The following is a 7,412-nucleotide window of genomic DNA, read 5'->3' as shown; positions in this document are numbered from 1 at the left end:
TCATTAATTTCAATAAATTCTTTGATTTTATTCTGAATTTCTTCAGTGGTTGTAAAGTCATTCATTTTTAAAAAATTTCTTCCACCATTCACATATGATTTAGTAGTCCTGAGAAAATCATATGTACTCTACAACTTATTCATTCTATTACCTCTCTGGGCTCCCTCTAGAACAGCAAACTTAACATTTTCAATGATGACACATCTCCACTGCATGTCCCATTGACACTAAAAAATCTCAGAAGTCTAAGAATGATTTCATCAATTTTTTCCATATCTCTACTCAACTGGTTCCTTTCTTGAGTTTTGTGTTTTACTTGAAAACTTTATCATTCTCCACATTGCAAACGTTTCAACTTTCAGTGTCATTTTCGACTTTTCTATTAACTTTAGTCTTCAAAGAGTAGGTTACCCTTTTGGCGTGAACTCTACATCCTAAATACCTCTCAAAATTATTCCCTTTTCTCCGTAACTATTGTTACTATTATAATTCAATCCTTAAACATCACTGGCTATAGCACAAACCTCACGAACCTCTTTTGGCTGCTCTTACCTTCAAACTGTCCTATTTTAATATATTTTCTATGCTTCTCATCTATCTAAACTATGATCACATTACTCCCTTGCATGAAGTATTTCAATTGAATCAAAATATTGAACACCACTTACAAAGGTCTAAGTAATTTATCAACTACTTACCCTTTCAAGTCTCATCTCCTACTTGTCCTTGTCTCCTACTTGTTTCTACAAGCATCCAATGCTACAAGAATACATTAAACCCGTTTTCAGAACACATCATTTTCTTTCATATCTTCATGTATTTACCCCTCTAGTAAACTTTTTAAAATTCTTACTCACCTTTAAAGAATTTGATAAACAATATCCTTTCTGTGAAGCTTTTTTTCAAATTGAAATGCCCTGTCATTCTAGGCACACTTTTTATTTCATTCTCTAATGTTAATCAAGTTTATATCACATACTCCTGGAATGTATAAACTTATTACTAGAAGGGACAGCAATTTAAGCCTTTTTCACATATAAAAATTGCTGCAAATAATAAAATGAATATATACTTGGAGAGTTTCAGCATGGGAATTAACAAAGCCATTATAATAAAATTATTTAGACTTCTCTTTCTATGTTCTATAGCAGGGGTGTTCACCTTGTATTTTCTGTAAATATTTCACACACATCTAAGCTATTATTTTTATGGATCTCATTGACTGGCAGCTTGTGAGCTCCACACATCTTTTGGTTTTGGGGTTCCAGCCATAGATCACCTCTTAGGTACATAAAGTGGGAGGAAAAGAAAGAATTAATTCTCTCATCATCATTGAAGATCAGAATGATTAGGGTGTCCACAGCTGCTTGTTCCTGAGCACATATTACTGTATTTGTGAGACCTGTTACATTTTGTTTTTGAAAGGGAGGCATGTGGAAAGGGTGAAGCTAAATAGAAAGCTAGGCTCCAACTGACCATTTTTCTAATTTAACGAAAAGTTGATGTTACAACTCTGTTTATTATATATCTTACACACAACTTGGTGAAAGTCAAAGTGGAGGTCTACCTAACCCATCATGGCTAATTCTCATGTAATTATTAATTACACTATTGCACTGAAAGAAAAATAAATTGAAATAAATGCCAAATGTACTATTTGCTAGAACAGTGGATATAAATCATAGCTGCTTAATATGTATATGTCATTGCTTTCTGTAGACACAGAACAAGTATAAGATGAAATCCCTATCTTCAAGAAGTTAAGTCACATTCAACAGATAATATTTTTGTGAGATAGAGAGTTATTCAAGAGAGAATATCAAGGGGAAGAAAGCACTGTGGGAGGTATAAATACTGGGAATTATGAATACAATAATTTAATTGAAAGGCTCGAGTATTTAGAGTAGGTGTCATAGAAGAGTTCGGAATTCAGATAAAAGAAAAATACTGTGTGTATATAATACAAAGCAGCTATAAGTCAGTAACTGAGACTGTGCCTAATCTTTATTCTTACATTGGTACTTGATACTACATTTATGAACAAACTAAGCACACAAGCAATCTATAAAATTACATTATCAATACAGTATTATTGTACTCTTATCCTTGCCTTACAGATCACAAATAGTTGCAGTTCCTGCCATCACATGTTTGGCAACCCAGTTTTCTAGCTTTTCTCTGTATTTCCATTCCCGAACCTGACCTTACTATTCTACTTTCACGTTGACATTGGCCTTACCATCAATCATCTCCCATTTTCCAAAAAGGAATTAGTAAACCAACCAGGATTCCTTAGGCCATATTGTGAGTACTTAAACCCACTGAATCCCTGTTTCCTTATACCTTAGTTAATGCTGAGATCCCATAATTGGAACTAAGGCAAGAAATTATTGGACTAGTATCCAAGTTAATCTTTCAAGAAGCATATTACAAACACATCTATACCCAGCCAAAGGAAAGATACCAAGGTCAGTTGGCTGAGACATGATCAAAGTCAGCCATGATAATAACTCGTCAGAAATTTTTATTGCTCTTATTATATTAAAACCATGAATTTCAACCATAGCAACTATATCAACACTTTGTTCCATTCTTCAGCTCTTACCAAATGTTTCTATCAATAAAACATCAAATAAATCTCCTTAGTGGTGCCTCATCTGTATCTTGAACTAATTACCATCCATAGATATCTTCTGATACCAACTGGAGACAAGTGTTTCCATCAATAGTGTATACACTGCAGGATTTAAATGCCCTGAGTTACTTTTTGCAACAGTTTTTAAGCTTTAAAAATATGTTTTAATCCTACCAGTGCTATGCTATATGGATTTTCACAGTTGTTTTTCTTGGATGATTCACTAGTCAGATTTCTCATTAGGCTTAATCATGGATTTCCACAAGTTCATCTGACATTTACAGAAATAAGATAGCTGAAACTTAAAAAAAAAAATAGCAGCATTGCAAGGAAAATATTTTGAGTAATAAAAAATGTATAAAAGAGCAATGGAAAGATGATCTTATACAGGAAAAGACACTGAAACTTCCACTTTACATCTGTACATTCCATTGTAAAGTTGAATCTTCTGTAATTTTAAAAAAAATGAACACTTGAGTTCAACATTTCCAAAACATATAGGAAAGAGCTTTCTTTTGTTTATTGGGTGTGTTTGACAGTTTTCAAGCGATTTACAAAAATTTGAATTTTACTTCAGGTTTGTTTCTTGGGACATTAAGACAAATTTGCAGCCCTCCCCACCCCATCTGGAGACCGGTTCAAGCCAGCAGCATTGCTGGACACCAGACTGGCTGTGGCTGCAGGCCCAAATGGCCAGGACCAGATCACTCATCCACCCCTTCTCCACTTGCCTTTGGACTCTAAGAATTTCAGTGTTTTGAATAGCAAGCATGCAATGCACACCACACAATTTTTTTCTTTGCTCCTGAGGTAAAGCTTATTATGTCATTTGGAAGCTCACCAATCCATAGAAGCAGGGAGAACTTTGGGTCACCCAGGACCAATAACAACAGTGCACAGTACTGGTGAGCAAGAGGTAGGCAGATCATAGGAGAGATAACTAATTTTCTAATCTTGCAAACCTTTTAACACTCAGAGATACCTCGAATAATTTAGGAAGGAACGTATAGATAACCAGATGACTAGGAACAACCGCAGACTCTCAAGAAATATGAGCAACTAACAAAGTGCCTTTCCCCCAAGGGAAATCATCAAGCCCACATCACCCATAGTCAATACAATTGACATCATGGACATGTCAGATAAGGAATTCAGAATATTTGTAGTGACCAAACTAACTAAGATGGAAGAGAATAGAGACAATGATCTCCAGCAGATGAGGAAGTCCTTCCATGATTTGGAAGAAGAAATAGATATCTTAAAAAAGAACCAGATGAAACTTCTAAGGTTAAAGAATGTGATACAGGAAATAAAAGCCTCCCTTGAAAGTATTAAAAGTAGATTAGATCAAGCAGAAGATTGAATCTTGAATGTAGAAAACAAAATATCTGACCTAGAAAAAAGTATCAAGAAGATTGAGAAAACAAGCAAGAAAAATGACGATAATATGTAAGGAATACTGGATACCATTAAGAGTTCCAACATCTGGATAACTGGTATCCTAGAAGAGGAAGAAGATAATAAGGGTATTGGTAATTTATTCCATGAAATCCTAGAAGAAAGCTTTCCAAACCTAGAAAGGCATTCAAATATCGAGACCCAAGAAATACATAAGACCCTGAGTAGAATCAACGCAAGAAGATCCTCTCCAAGGCACATCATAGCCAGACTGGCAAAAACAAAGACAAGATATTAAAATTGACAAAAGGGAAACATGTCAAGCTACTTACAAGGGTCACCCCCAGGACCAGCAGTTAGTGTAATGGCTATGTTGTTGAATTCCCATGTAGTCAGCCACATTTCAAGTCCTAGACCCAGTGGCTTAAACTCAAGCCAGGCATGTGTGCATGCATGCCTAAGATACCGAGAGGAGAATGGAGGAGAAGGGATTGCAGCATGGCCATCCCCCCTGAGGGATGATTTCTCGCTTGCTGTCTCTCTGTTTCTCTCTGTCTCTCTGGCAAGTGAATGTGCCCTGTAGAAAAAAACCTCTCCAAAAAAAAAAAAAAAAAGGAAGGAAAAAAAATGGTCACCGCATCAGGCTAACATTGGACCTCTTGGCAGAAACAATGCAGACAAGGAAAGAATGGGGAAATATAGTCAAAATAGTCAAAGTGCTGAATGAAAAATAATTTTAATCAAGAATACTATACCCGGCAAGATTATCTTTTATATGGGAAAAAAAGATAAAAAAACATTCTCAGATAAACAAATTCTGAAGGAATTTACCAATTCCAGACCAGCTCTTCAAGAGGTTCTGAAGAGAGTACTATACCAGGAAAACTAAAAAGTCAGACAGACAGAACAAAAAGCAACCCAAAAAAATATGGCTCACTTAATGATAGGAACAAGTTCAGAAATATTGATAATAATACTGAATGTCAATGGATTAAATTCTCCAATTAAGAGACATAGACTTGCTGAATGGATAAAAGAACAGAAACCTTCTATCTGTTGCCTACAAGAAACTCACCTCATGGATAAAAACATACATAGACTAAAAGTGAAGAGTTAGGAAAAGATATTTCATGGAAATGGAAATCAAAAAAGGGCTGGAGTTCAGATATTGTTTTCAGACAAAATAGGCTTCAAGTCAAAGACTGTAAGAGGAGACAAAGAAGGGCACTATGTAGTAGTAAATGGGGTAATCCAGTAAGAAGACATAATGCTTATAAATATCTATGCACCCAACTCAGGTGCACCTAAATATGTGAAGGAAAGACTGCTGGAGCTAAAAGGAGAGATAGGGAGAAACACTAGAATTGTTGGTGATCTCAACATGCCATTATCTCCTTTGGACAGATCTTCTAGGCAGAAAATAAATAGAGAGATACAGGACCTAAATGATACTACAAATTGAATGGCTTTGATAGATATCTATAGAACTTTTCACCCTAAGACCACAAAATATACATTTTTCTCACCCTGGCATGGAACCTTTTCAAAAATGGACCATATGTTAGGACACAAATCAAGCCTTTACAGATTCAAAGGCATAGACATTATATCCAGCATCTGGGACTAGCAGTTAGCATAATGGCTATGTCGTTGAACTTCCATGTAGTCGACCACGGTTCGAGTCTCAGACCCTGTGGCTTAAACTCATGCCAGGCGCATGTGTGTGCATGCCCAGAATCCCAAGAAGAGAATGGAGGAGAAGAGATTGCAGCATGGCCATATCCCCTGGGGGTGGGGGGGGGATTTCTCACTTTCTGTCTCTCTGTCTCTCTCTGTCTTTCTAGAGAGTACACGGCCCTATAGCAAAAACCTCTCCAAAAAGAAAAAAAAATTGTGAAAAGGAGACAAGCATATTTTATCAATAAAATTAATCACTTAATTAAAATTTATTTTATTTCAACCACATTATATTTTGTTCTATACACACACCACCTTGATCAGACATGATTCCTCAAAATCAGTGGCAGAAAGTTCTTACATTAACCAACTAAAAATAGAAAAATTAAAAAGCTTATATCCCAGCAATATTTGAAATAGTCTAACTGCTTTTATACATGCTGAAATCTTTTCTTGAGCAATTTCTGAACAACATTTTATTTTATTTTCAGACCACTTCGATCTGACACTCTGGAACCCTATGTTAGGATGGAGTGCAGTGTTCCACTTAGCACCCACAAATTTTATGCCAAGAAGGTCCTGTAATCTAACTTTTCACTCTGAGGCATTCTCCTCTAAACAAGTGCAAACTACGCTCTAGCCAAGTATCTTAGTTCAATAGATGGAAGCTGGAGCCTTATTGTAGCAGCCTAGGGAGAGGGAGTAAAGAAAGGGTTGGAACCAAGGGAAAAATATAAATTCACACATTTCAATTATGTTATCAAAGTTTTAGTAAAAATGAAAACTATTTCGTTAAGAAATTGCTTTTTCTATTTGCTACCAAAGTTCAATCATCTGCTTTATCTACTTCCATATTCTATCAGTCATCATATTCTATTCATTTTTAACATACGGCAAGTGGGACCTCTTTGAATGTAATGGCTCTCCCTGACCTAACAAGCCTCAGGTCTCATATAGACCCCCAAAAAGGAACCTCTGTGAACCAGAGGAAACATCATAGTTAATCTATGGAGCAGATCATGGGGACCAGGACTATAGCCTCTTTCTCTCTCCATGGTTCAATAAGTGACGGGGCCATGCAGGCAACACAAGCTGGTAAGGATGCTGCCTCCCATTCTAAGGCAGGGCCTGGACTGGGAAGAAACTGACGCAGGGCCAAGTTTACGAGCCCTCCCTTGTGTCCTTGTACTGGCCGGTATTCAATTTCTCTGCCGTGAGTTTTACTGTTATTACGGTACCCTGTAAGGGTAAAACATCACCCCCAACCATTGCAATAAAGCCAATTAGTGCTCTTGTAGGAATGTGGTTCCCTAAGACTGACAGGAGGACCAGGAAGTTTAAGACTCCCCCACCTGTCTGTTTTTGAGCCAAAATTAACATATAGATTAAGTTAGTATAAACCAAATTAGCATTAGAAGCATATGTAGACTAAGTTAGTTTAAGGTTAGTTTTATGTAGATCCCCCCTTGTTAAAGCTACAGCCGAAATTTACTCATGCTAGGAAAGTCAGCACATTCACCACATAACAGAGACTCAGAGATAAAACAAAAGAACTCACTAATTGACAGACTCAACAAACAAAATGCAGGAACCCACAGATTTATTAAAGGAAAAAACCTGGCTGGGACAACAGAATAAACAAAGCTGAGGGCTCCACAGAAAGATTAACCATTTTAGCTGGGAGTTCTTATCTAAAGCAACA

Source organism: Tupaia chinensis, unplaced genomic scaffold, assembly GCF_000334495.1.
Source record: "Tupaia chinensis unplaced genomic scaffold, TupChi_1.0 Scaffold144991_2, whole genome shotgun sequence".
NCBI lineage: Eukaryota > Metazoa > Chordata > Mammalia > Scandentia > Tupaiidae > Tupaia > Tupaia belangeri.
This window is presented reverse-complemented; position numbering follows the sequence as displayed.